Source organism: Amblyomma mixtum, chromosome 2 (assembly GCF_055824585.1).
Source record: "Amblyomma mixtum isolate Tamu chromosome 2, ASM5582458v1, whole genome shotgun sequence".
Classification (NCBI taxonomy): Eukaryota; Metazoa; Arthropoda; class Arachnida; order Ixodida; family Ixodidae; genus Amblyomma; species Amblyomma mixtum.
Genome location: NC_143013.1, coordinates 76,047,175 through 76,060,316, shown reverse-complemented (window position 1 = coordinate 76,060,316; position 13,142 = coordinate 76,047,175). Strand labels below are relative to the sequence as shown.

The 13,142-nt window shown below is 46.3% G+C and overlaps 1 long non-coding RNA gene across 1 annotated transcript; it reads right to left on the bottom strand.

Moving 5' to 3' along the window:
• Positions 1-2,854: 2,854 nt before the first annotated feature.
• On the bottom strand, positions 2,855-4,972 carry LOC149359793 (uncharacterized). Its single transcript, XR_016288804.1, has 2 exons — positions 4,411-4,972; positions 2,855-3,427 (listed from the first exon to the last, which is right to left on the bottom strand). It is a non-coding gene; the product is annotated as an uncharacterized LOC149359793 (long non-coding RNA).
• Between the last annotated feature and the right edge of the window lie 8,170 nt (positions 4,973-13,142).

The following is a 13,142-nucleotide window of genomic DNA, read 5'->3' as shown; positions in this document are numbered from 1 at the left end:
GTGCAAGCCTCACTTGTTTTCAGCCTAATATTTTGGTTCTTTACATTGTTCATGACACTTTCTTGACTGTCTGAATTTACTGCGGGCTTTCCTACAAGAAAAGTCCACTTTAAACCTATCTCGTTGCTTGACCGTTCGGGCGAAAAAAGTTTCCTGATTTCTGAGAGACCTTTAATTGATTTAAAGGACAAATTAATCATGAGACGCTCATAGGCAACGCAAATATAGCCATGGAAAGCTGAAATTAGTTAATACCTCTTTGAAAATATGAGCATACGTTCAGATTGAGGTCTGTCATAAATTCAAAATGTTGTGATTCCCATTAATATCCGAAACGAAATCTCTGTTCGTTAGCGAAGAAAATGAGTTATGATCGACATGCTTTGCTATATGGGGGTAAAGCACGTATTCTAGGCGTTCGCATGCAATGTACATCAAAGAAATTTGATGATAATTGGACGACAGATCGGTGGGTTTGCTGCCTTCAATGCTGATAAATTCTTATTTTCCTCTCAATCGAATTATGGCTGCTTGAAATAAAGTGCCTGAAAATGGTTTGCTTGAAAGGCTTGATATTTTTTTATTACCTTTAACTATTTTAGCAGTCATACTGACAGGTATGACTGCTAAAATATAAATTTCGTGGACCGAATCTCTAACTAGTGGCTTTTGAGAGAAATTTGAACTCTGCAGCATAGGAAGATTTTTGTAGCGAGAGCTACATTACGCGCAGTATCGCCGTATCGCTGTGGCTGTCGGTCGCATGTTCCGCGCATGCGCAAGTAGTCAAGTGACTTCAGAGCCGCGCAGCTAGTGCGCCGACCGCGGATCAGACGCCGCTCTCCTCCGACCGATACGGCCGCGTGTTACTTTACGGATCACCGGGCCGTCTTTCTGGCAGTCAGTAAAGCTGAATAACACGTGCCGCCTTCACCCCATGTCTCGTCTTTAATGCCTAACACGTAGCCATGACGATAAGTAAAACAAGTAGACGTGACCACGGATGTACCGTAACTCTCGCTACGTGTATCCTGGCATAGCTGAGCTAAGCCACTGCCAATTTTTAAGGCGAAAGCCTTTAATGTCTCATCGTTGTAAGCAGCAGTTGTCAACAGAAATGTCAGGCTTTTTAGTTGGTCCAAACGGTCATGACGTCACAGTGCGCGAATTTCAAACGGAGCCAATTTTACTTTGGCTAGTAACCAGGCAACCAATTGAAGGGATCGTATAGTGATGCTCCAAGTAAGTGGGACAGAGCTTGGTTAATTGCTTAATTACTCAATTGGCCTAATTAACTTTTCTAGCCAGGCCATATAAATAAATAAAACCGAGTGTGAAATTGGTCGAGCTCGGGAATCGAACCCCGGTTTTCGGAGTGTGAGACGAGCATGCTATCCACTCCGCCATACCAGCTCGATGGTTTGGGAAGAACAAAGGTGCGTCTAGTGAATACGGTGTCTTCGCTCACTCCCCTCCTCCTCCCTTCCCTTCCGGCGAGGTTTAGGTGTCCACCGAGATATGAGAGACAGTTACATTTCCTTTCCTCAAAAACCAATTTACCGACGAGCGAGGCATAGAACCGAATGGGCGATGGCGTTCTATGGACTCCTGGAAGCGTTGCAAGACGCTGTCGCGTTCCACTCTTAGAGGCGAAGCTTAACATCTTAACCACACATCAGTGACCACACTTTAGGTAAAAAAAGTGCACCCCTGAATTTTGACGGGTGTCCACCGAGATATGTGAGACAGTTACTGCGTAATTTTCTTTCCTCAAATACAATTTTCATTTTCTTCATTACGGGCCATCTTTGTCTTTCTTCTTCCACTCCTACTTTCTCCCTTCCTCTACGGTGCTGTTCAGGTGTCCACCGAGATGACAGAGAATTACTGCGCCCTTTCCTTTCCTCAAAAGCGTTCAAAGGGCAAGGCACCGCGCCGAACGGGTGGTGGCGGCGTTCCGTGGACTGCCTGGCAGCGCTGCAACGCGCTGTCACGTTCCACTCCTAAAGGCGAAGCTTAAGCGGCATTAATTAGCGGTTAATTAGTATTCAGGCACAAATCAGTAATTAACCATTAATTAGTGATTTGTCGTCACTTAGCAATTAGTACTCAATTACATGTGACGCCAGCAGTGCCACAGAAGCAGTCAAAGGGGTGCGGAAAACGCTTTCGCCTCTACGCACTTTAGACAGTCAAAGTGCCCCTCCTCGACTGCTCCTCGCTTGAGTCCCAAAGGGCTCTGGTGAAACGGGCGAGAGACGGGGCCTCGTCGTGCGGTGTCCCGGACTAGGGACGCCGACCATGTAGCGGGGCCACTCTGTGGCTCACAAACTCTTTTTCCCAAAATAAAAGTTTTCACCACCACCACCCTGAATTTTTTCTGCTGGTTCCTGAGGGACAACATACATGAAATACAATTTGTTGCGTCAGAATGAAGGTCTTCGGGAACTTGAGATCCATCTGAATTTATTATAGAAATAACATGCTAGCGCCTGTGAGCGGCAGTTAACAAATTCCTGCTGATCTGGTGTCATACGAAGGCTGTTAATTAAGTTCTATTTGTTAAACTTTTAGCGCTCTTTACCAAATTAGCATAATGACTCTGGAAATGAAAGTAATTGTTTAGAAGCCGAAACTTAATTCTGGCTTCCGGAACGACCGTTGTTTTTCTTATTGCATAATTTCGTAACAAATATATCGCCTATGGTGATACACTTCCCTGTGAACAGAAAATTCGTGTACAGAGGATTAGATAGCAAAACTAATTAGGTTGTGTTGAGACGCGGGCTCTCAGTTGCCGTCGGGACGCGGGTCCGCTGTCGCCGACCAGCCGGAGCAATGAAGAGACGGGGGGTTAAGGAGCAGCGTGAAAAAAAAGGTATATGTATTTACATATTTACAAGTAGCGAGAAGCACGATACATGGCACGATGTATCTCAACAGGAAAAAGACACAGACACAGGAGACGGGAGCCCTTAAATAGAGTCGCCACAGACTCCCGCCCCTTTTCATCCAATCAGGAGCGTCCTGTTGGCTGATTGGCTGGCAAGGCTTGAACGCCAACCCGGGTAGCGTTCCCGTAGCTGTCCGGCCCGAACGCACAACGCACTCCACGATGACGACGCGCAGGCTCGGAGACGCCGGCTTGGACGCCGTCCTTGGGGAGCGTCTCTGTAGCTCACCGGCCGAACGCGCAACACTGGGAGCGTTCCGGTGTTAGAAATTCACGTTCACAACAGCTCGCCCCCGCCCGGAAAATCGTGCACGAAGGGAAGAGGTCCGCAGCCACTTCTCGAAGTGCCGAGGTCGGGGCTTAGTCTTTGTCCGCCGGCCGGCGTCTGCTCGCCAACCGGTCTCTTCAGGTCTGGAAGGGAGGTGGTCTGGACCGGACACAACAGCAGCCTTCTCAACAGTGTTTACCTCGGCCCTGTCGAGAATCCACCAACGCATTCGATCCGGAATTGTGTCATAAAACTGCTCTAGACACATGCACTCCACGATCTTTCCTGCGTCCCCGTGAACGCCTGCGCTCTTTAACCACTCCACTAAGTTATAACCAAACTCGAGGTAAGACTCTTCTTTACACTTAGTGGCTTTTCTGAAACGCTGGCGAAAAGCCTCGGCAGTCAGGCGGTACTTCTTTAGGAGGTTTGCCTTCACGGTCTCATAGTCCTCCGATTCTTCCGCACTCAGTCTCCCGATCGCGTCCGCTACTTTACACGGCAACAGTGTCAATAGTTGCTGTGGCCAACCATCTTTCCCAAGATTGTTTTTTTGGCATGTCCTTTCAAAGTTCACCAAAAAAATACCAATGTCCTCGCCTAGCTGGAAGGGTTGCATGAAATCTTTAATTTTGATTGTTTCCCTCCCTCCTGGGCTGGGGGATGGTGGCTGAGCGACGCCGGCTTCGGCTCTTTTCGACTCCGCGTCCAGTTTCCTTTGGTTAATTTCCTGCTGTCGGCGTGCTAACTCTAGCTCCTTCTCTCGAAGCTGAAGCTCGCGATCGCGTTGCTTCTGTTCCAGCTCGCGCTGTTCCTTCTCAGCTGCTTCCCTTTCCTTCTCAGCCGCTTCCCGTTTCTCTTCAGCTGCTTTCCTTTCCTTAATCAATTCCCATGTCTCGCTAAGCTCTTCATCGTCCGCACCGCAAGATATTATTGCCTCTATGATTTGCGGTTTCCGCACGGCCTTCCCAAGTTCAACCCCTAATTCTTTGCTGATCAAAATTAGATCCGGCTTTTGCAAAGATTTCAGGTCCATGATGCGCTCAGACACCCGACCGGTCCCCTATCTCTTCTTAGCAATGCGTACAACAATCAGTACTCACAGCACTGCCAAAGAAAGCCTGCCAGCATTGACGCTAAATTCAAAAGCCTGGCAAAGTACCTCAGGGAAGAAAGGTCGGACACTCACAGAGCCACGATCATGGGGTCCACCAACGTGGGAGCTCTTGCAACTGCGAACGCTGCTAGGCGATGCGAAGAGCTGACTTCGATCCCAGCGCTGCCATCCAGTTGTTGAGACGCGGGCTCTCAGTTGCCGTCGGGACGCGGGTCCGCTGTCGCCGACCAGCCGGAGCAATGAAGAGACCGGGGGTTAAGGAGCAGCGTGAAAAAAAAGGTACATGTATTTACATATTTACAAGTAGCGAGAAGCACGATACATGGCACGATGTATCTCAACAGGAAAAAGACACAGACACAGGAGACGGGAGCCCTTAAATAGAGTCGCCACAGACTCCCGCCCCTTTTCATCCAATCAGGAGCGTCCTGTTGGCTGATTGGCTGGCAAGGCTTGAACGCCAACCCGGGTAGCGTTCCCGTAGCTGTCCGGCCCGAACGCACAACGCACTCCACGATGACGACGCGCAGGCTCGGAGACGCCGGCTTGGACGCCGTCCTTGGGGAGCGTCTCTGTAGCTCACCGGCCGAACGCGCAACACTGGGAGCGTTCCGGTGTTAGAAATTCACGTTCACAACAGTTGGTATCAAAAGACTAGTTATAAATAGATTTTTGCTAGCGGACTGCTCAAAGTAGTGTTGAAATGTGGCTAGTCCATCATATATTTATTAAAATGATCATTGCGGTAGTCGCAGATATACTTTTCGAAACGCACTCAACAGGGAATAGCAATAGATAGGTTGAACAACACTGCTATGATCGCATTGCAAAGCGATGGATGACAATTACCCGAGAATGACATCAAGAAAGTTACTACCGAGACTTTGTATTTCACTTACAGAGACAGATAAAACAAGAGTATTAGATTTAAAAAAATCTTCGAATGACGTGCCGTTGAGCTTAAGTTGTCCCAATCATCGTCCAGAAAGTTGAAACGTGGCGGTCTTATCCGCGCTACCTCTGGATTAAATCACTGTATGAGTGCATGCGCGCTGTTTCGCATCTTTTCAGGTTTACACGGCGAGTATTGGCACTAAAGAAATCTTTATGCAGTCCTTTTGTTGTGTCAGTGGCTGGCACACGCGGGGTAACAACAGTGACGTACCGCTTTCGTCATGTCTACTTAGATTTCTTTCCTGTTCTCCGAGTCTCGGCGGGGGCACTAGTTTTTAATTTCATTTACTTTCTTAAACGCCTCCTGCATTCGAACATTAAAGCCACCACAGACGCTGCAGTTAGCCTGTACAGAATTGGCTTTCACATCGAGTAGAAGGATGCTTAGTTCATCAGTGAAGGAATGATCTCACTGGGGTTTTCGATGGTAGGCAATGATAATATTTGTACAAGCACTGTGAGAACGTTGCGACAAATAATTTCCTTCGTACTGCTTGTTGCAACAGAAGAGGAAACCAGGAAAGTCTTTGCAAGAACCATCCCGCCGTCTTATTATCGCGCCTTCCTTTAACACCAGTAAGAAGGAAATGCTGGATACTGTACAAACCTGGACATTAGGTGTGTAAGGCATGATTCGAAAAAGATGGAAATATCTATGCTAGGCTCGTCCATGAGAGCATGGCAACTTCTTTCTTGGAAAATATCTTCGGGCATTGGTTAGTAGAACTGATATTGATTGTTGTGTTGGATCAGGTGTTGCATGTTGGGGAGTTTGCGAGGGACGGTGAACCTCGGGTTTGTGTGATTGCAGTGACTGTTACACCTTTAACTCAACCACTCAATCAATTCCGGCGTCGAAACCGATTCTTTTTTGCCCATAGGCACTTTGTCAAAACGAACCTGAAATTAGAACTCACTTCACTAATGATAGGGATACAGGTTTTTGCTCGCCAAGATGACGGTGTAGAGCAGTCTTTACAGATTGAAAATAATGAGGCTCTAAGCTTCGTACTTGCTGCACGAATTCGTGCTTTTATCTTATAATCGCACGAATTTAGCAAGGATAGGGCAGTTTTTTCCTAAGTGAAAATCATAAAGTCTGTGGGCACTTTCAATATCCTGGCTATCAATCGTGAAATTGAGCTTCTTGGGACAGAAAAAAAATTCTGGTGGTCCATAGTGGATGATGATGATGATGATGAGTTTATTTTATTGGCACAAAGGATGCTTGACCAGAGAGCTACGCCGCTTATGGCTGATGTGTTTGCCTCGCTCCGGGTGAGAGCAGGGACGCATTTTCCCAAATATTTTACCGCAAAGAAGCCACGCTTAAACCAAGGAATAGATAATGCACGTTATTGAACTCGAAATCAATAGTGCACAGAAAAGTGAGGGAGGATGTCTGCTGCATGCGCTTAATCTGCCTCCTATCGTATTAAAGAAAATGAAACACACAGCCACTAAATGGCTAACATATCTGTAGAAGTGGGGAAAAAAATGAGAAAAGATTAAATTACGACAGGCATAATACCACGGATTTTGTGTTAGGGGGCTGCATTCTCACCTCTACAGTAATAGAAAATGTACCCACTCCTCTCTTAAATATTTGTCGTGCTTGGCAACATCCATATATATAAGTGATGCATGTTTAACCGAGCAGTGAAACGTAAGCAGTAAAATCTATGTATCGCCTCCAAAAACTAGTGTCTGTATTCTGATGTGATTTTTACAAAGGCGCTACAACTTCGGAAATATTACACTACAGCTGTGCTTGGTTGCTTGAAGCGGAGTGTCGTAACACTGCTATACAGCTTGTATTCCAAGCCAATTCTCTGAAACGCGGAGCGCGAATTTAAAATATTTTAATAGGGCATCGGGCTATAGAGAGCGGCAAAAGGCATTGCGAAAAAAAAAACAGAAAACTTATTTATATCTTTTTATTTTATTAAGATCTAAACCCATCATCGAACTCATTTTCCATAAGAAACGTGGCAGATTGGGCGGAGAGAAGAAACATTTAGGACGACAGATAAATCTGCTCTTTGTCCTCATGCACTAGACTAGGGAAATTAGGTCTAGGTTTATGGGGGTTTAACATCTCAAAGCGACTCAGGCTATGAGGGACGCCGTAGTGAAGGGCTCCGGAAATCTCGACCACCTGCAGTTCCTTAACGTGCACTGGCGTCGCACAGTACACGGGCCTCTAGAATTTCGAATCGATCGAAATTCGACCGCCGCCGCCGGGATCGAACCCGCGTATTTAGGGTCAGCAGCCAAGCGCCATAACCACTGAGCCACCGCTGCAGTGAGATACTGGTGAAACAGAAATATATATGGAGGCAGTGAAACAGGCATTTTGTTATGTTTGAATATCCGTGGTGCTTTTTAACCGCTGGTTATACAAGCGTGAGCAATGGGCTCGGTCGGTGGGGCCGAATGCAATTTGTTTTCTTGCTCTTCTTTACTTCTCCTCTTTAAGTAGCCTTAGTTTCTGACAGATTTTCCCATGCATATGATCGCCATTTTTGACGAAACATTCCGGTTCCGACTTGTTTTCGAAATTTCGCCTATTATTAACACGTTGACGTAAATATCTCCACACCGGGGGCATCAGTGAAGAGGGTAATGCTGACAAATGATAGAAGAAAACATTTTCTTAGGCCTAAAAAAAGTTTTTTATAGAAATGCTGCTGTGAAATTCGTGGTTCCCCACAGTGTGGAGGAAGGCCACTAGTGTAGCTCGCGTGGCTTCACTTGTAGCTTGGGCAGCTTCAGGTTCCCGTCGAATACGAAAGAAGTCGTAAATTAATTCGTACGGCATTCTTGCTGGACTGAAAGTCCCCAACGAGCGACGTCCCTGTGATCGTAATACAATAGCTGACTGAGCATCACTGCCTGAAAGCATCTAGTCAAGAACAAAGTTTTTGTTCTCGAGACAAAAGTTTCGTCAGTACGTACTCTGACAGCCAGCTGCAGCGGGCATTCCTGCGCAAAATAAAACTTCAGCACCCCTAATGCACCGCAGTCTTCTTTTTTTTTGGACTAACTAAACGTAAGTACTAAGAAATAGATACCCGTACTTTGCCGATGCTAGCTCTATGCGCATCATCTACGGTTGGAACTTTTGACACAGGCACCCTGCCAAAACAGAAATTTCGCATTATGCAGCGATGACTTGAGCCCAACTTTACTCAAATAAAGAAAATCTATCGATCCCCCGATCGGAGGACAGGAAAAATGAAGCGAAGCTGCTGGAGAGTGGGAGAGGAGCGTCCATCTGAGCGGTCTTTGCGAGGAGGTGTTTTTGACAAAGACGGATCGGTAGCTGCCGAAACGCAGGACACGAAGGAAATGTCACCTCGGTGTGTTGTTTTAAGCGATTACTGTCACCCTACTTTTACGGCGACTGATCTTGATCTTTGCTGCGAAGGTGACGCGAGCTTTTTCCTGGAAACTGTACTCAAAGACGGCCACAATAGCTTGAGCTCGTCGCAACACATAGCGACACGAACAGGTAGCAGAACGCACTCTCTGGACATCTGGTTTACTAATAGCTACACGGCTGAGCAACTTTCGAGTGCTTGGGAGGAAGAAAACTATAATAACCACACGCGGACCCTTGTCTAGAGCAGAGTGAGAGTGCACGGTGGAAACGACGAAATATATATTTTGGGGAAACTTCCGCCAGCTTTATTTTTTCGAAAGGGTAACAAAGGCGAGTCAGTATTCCAGAAGAGTATTCCGAGTCAGTATGTTTTTTTCGATTGAAAAATTTATCAGTTCGTTTATTAACTTCATATCTTGCGGTAAACGCTCTGTGCGGTAACAGGCCATCCTTGAAGATGATTTTTAAGGCGAAAGCCTTTAATGTCTCTTCGTTGTAAGCAGCAGTTGTCGATAGAAATGTCACGCTTTTCAGTTGGTCGAAACGGTCGTGACGTCACAGTGCGCGAATTTCAAATGAGGCCAATTGTACTTTTGCTAGTAACCAAGCAACCAATTGAAGCAATCGTATAGTGATGCTCCAAATAAGTGGAACTGAGCTTAGTTAATTGCTTAATTACCCAATTAGCCTAATTAACTTTTCTAGTCAGGCCATATAAATAAATAAAACCGGGTAGGAAATTCGTCGAGCTCGGGAATCGAACCCCGGTCTTCGACGTGAGAGACGAGCATGCTATCCACTCAGCCATGTCAGCTCGAAGGTTTGGAATGAACAAAGGCGCGTCTAGTGAATCGGTGTCTTCGCTCACTCCCATCCTCCTCCCTTTCCTTCCTGGGAGGTTTAGGTGTCCACCGAGATATGAGAGACAAATACATTTCCTTTCCTCAAAGAACAATTTACCGACGAGCGAGGCGTAGAACCGAATGGGTGATGGCGTTCTATGGACTCCCTGGCAGTCCACCGAGATATGTGAGAGTTACTGCGTAATTTACTTTCCTCAAATACAATTTTCAATTTCTTCATTACGGGCCCTCTTTGTCTTCTTTCACTCCCACTTCCTCCCTTCATCTACGGTGCGGTTCAGGTGTCCACCGAGGTGACAGAGAATTACTGTGCCATTTCCTTTCAAAAAGCGTTGCGTTCAAAGGGCAATCGCGTTCCGTGGACTCCCTGGCAGCGTTACAACATGCTATCGCGTTCCACTCCTAAAGGCGAAGCTTAAGCGTAAATAATTAGCAGTTAATTAGGATTCAGGCATTAATCAGTAATTAACCATTAATTAGTGATTTGCAATCACTTAGGAATTAGTACTTAATTATATGTGACGCCACCAGCGCCACAGAAGCAGCGAAAGTGGTGCAGAGAACGCTTTCGACTCTACGCACTTTAGACAGTCAAAGTGCCCCCTGAATTTTTTTGCGTTTCTTTAAGAAACCGATCAATAATTTTCATTTGTGCCTGCAATGCGGTTGAGCACTATAACTGCTTTACAGTGATCCTACCAGTGTGTGCTGAAGTAGCGAAGTAGCAACTTCAAAACTCTCCCGACACAAGGCTGACACAGCCGTTCATCGCTAATCAAGTCTCTCGCAACTTTCCCTTTACACCAGTTTTGTTACTGAAGAACCGCCGTCACCTGAAGCCCAAAATCAGTGTTGTTTGCCGAAAGACGCTCGGAAAAACAGAAAAGCTACAACATGCACAGCGGGAAAATTGGAAATGCCTGGAGTCATTTTCGGGACTTTATTTTGTCTTCGACGCCAAACAAATGTTGTGAGTAGGACAGTTCATGGATGAACTTCACGGCATCACAATGGTCAAAGACTTACTCCAAGGAGCCACGAGAAGCTCTATGTGCATGGAATATATCTTGGAAAGACATTTACACATGGCTAGCATAAATTACGCTCGTTACTTTTGCAATCAGAGCCTGCATACCGCCCTCTCTTGTAACGTGGACGTAACACATTATATCGGACATCCGACAAGAAGGCTGGGCTAGCAGTTCAGGCTCTTGCTTTTTAGCCATTTTCTTGCAGCGTTTTCTTCTCTACATGCATAGTGCCGGGGGCTATTTTCCCTCAAATATATGTTTTTTCTGCAGTATAATTAAACGCAGGTCGTATTTTGAGTGTTCTTGTTAGTTCTAATAGCATTTTTTTTTTACTTAAGACCGTACTTGTCATTTCAACCAGCTAGTCGGTAGCCCGGCCTTCACTTAAGTCTTGCTTGGTGATTTTAAAAATGCCTTTGATCTTTAATTAGCAAGATCTATAAATATTTCAGGAAGCGTGTTAGAGAAACAGTGACGGCAGAAAACCATGTTTACAAAAAGTTAGAATGAAACAACAGAAACTGTGCCAGAAAAAGTTACAAGACCCTTCTCGACTGCAGTCACCTGATTATTGCGTAAACAACTATTTCCTCTTTGATGAGGAAATAGCGTTCGATGCTTTAAATGAGCTCATTTGTGGGAAGCCTGAAAACAGAAGCAAATTCCTGTTCATTGGGAAGGTAAACGAAGTGAGCGGTCTGCCTAACTAATTAACACCCCAGGGAGTCAGGAACGTGAGCGCACGCCAGACGTGCGCAGTACTGTGCCTTCTTATCTGTGCCGCACTTTTTTCCGACCTGAGCTCAGAGTTCAAACCAAAAAAAAAAGAACAAAGCAGTGGCCTCAAAAGTTCTTTACAGAACCAAGCAATATCGCGTTATATGATGAAACATTTTTTTCTTTTCTCAGGAACGTTCCATGCTTCGGAACAATATGTTCAAAATAATAAGAAGAACATTGTTTTACGAATTGGAAAAACAGCGCAATCAAAGACGAGACACAACAGAAGGACGAAACACCAGCGCTGAGTAACAACGAAATGGTTTATTGCTGCAGGTGAGGCAGCATATAAATGAAATGGCACGAGTAAAAAAATTACCGACAATTACGTTACTTCCTAATGCGAAATTTGAGCGCAGCAAATAAGCTGTTTCACCTTTTCGATAGATTGAGGCAAAGAAATCGAGCAACACATGTATGCGCTATCACAGAATTTTTTTTTTATTTTTCGCAGGAAGAGGGGGGAGGGGGGCGGCGTGTACACCCAGCGGCAAACGATGGGGGCAGAAGCGCGCGCAGCAAGCGGACAACACGATAAAGGGAGGAGGGAAGAGATAGCAGCGACTGACTGATGCCGCTGACGCCGATAGTGAGTCAACCCCAGCTGCGGAGTTGGTTTCAAGGACAACGCCGCCGATGCCGACACAAACAATATGATACCCTCGCTTCCGCAGCGCTAACAACCAGGTCTAGCCGTGGGAAGGTGGTCACGTATTCGTCGACGTGCCGGGGCCTACGTGAAATAACCGGCGCGTCGGCAACTGAAGAGCACCCTATCCGCCACACAAGAACAGGGGGGGGGGGGGGGGGGGACCCTTTCCTCCTCTTTCTGCATGGCGGCGACGGTGTTCTATGCAGTCACGTTATCTTGACTTAGCGGCGTCAGCGGCATCCAGCGGTATCAGTCGGTCGCTGCTAGCGCTGGGGGGATGAAAGGGGGGCGGAGCTGGTTACGAGGCCGACGACAACGCCGACGACGACGCGAAACCCAGGAACGGACGCCAAAGAGCTGCGCTCTAAAACACAAAGTAAGCATTGGAGAAAGATACCGCACAACCACACAACTTGACTAAAAAAAGGAACGTCACTGATTAAGATACGCAAGTTCCTTTGATAGTAGATTTATCGATGGGCTGCTGATACAGTGTGCATCCCGTATGGGCACAAAGTTTCGCACAATCTAAAGAAGATAGTGAGCAAAGGAGGCATTAGGCTGGTTTTTTCAGCCAGGAATAAACTTAGCGGATTGTGCAAGCGTGTTAATGAGGATGGAAGCAAAAAAGGCTGCCAGAAGAAGCATAAGCGGAAGTTCGTTCACTGTCGTGTTGGTGTCGTTTACAAGATCCCGACCTCTTGTGGCAGCTTCTACATCGGTGAGACGGGACGATGCATCAACGATAGACTGCGTGAACATGCAAAAGATATAGAGAACAAGTCTCGCAGAAACCATCTTGCTGTGCACTGTGCTGAGTGAGAAGGTTGCGAAGCGCACCTCAATCGGACCACTATCATCGCCCGTTATAAAGATGAGACCACACGGCTCATTTCGGAGGCTTGCCATATCAAAAAGCTTGGTAACACCTGTATCAGCAGCCCATCGATAAATCTACTATCAAAGGAACTTGCGTATCTTAATCAGTGACGTGCCTTTTTTTAGTCAAGTTGTGTGGTTGTGCGGTATCTTTCTCTCATACTTATTTTGTGTTTTTACACGTGCCATTCCTTTTATATGCTGCCTCACCCGGAGCAATAACCCATTTGGTTGTTAGTCAGCGCTGGTGTTTTGTCGTT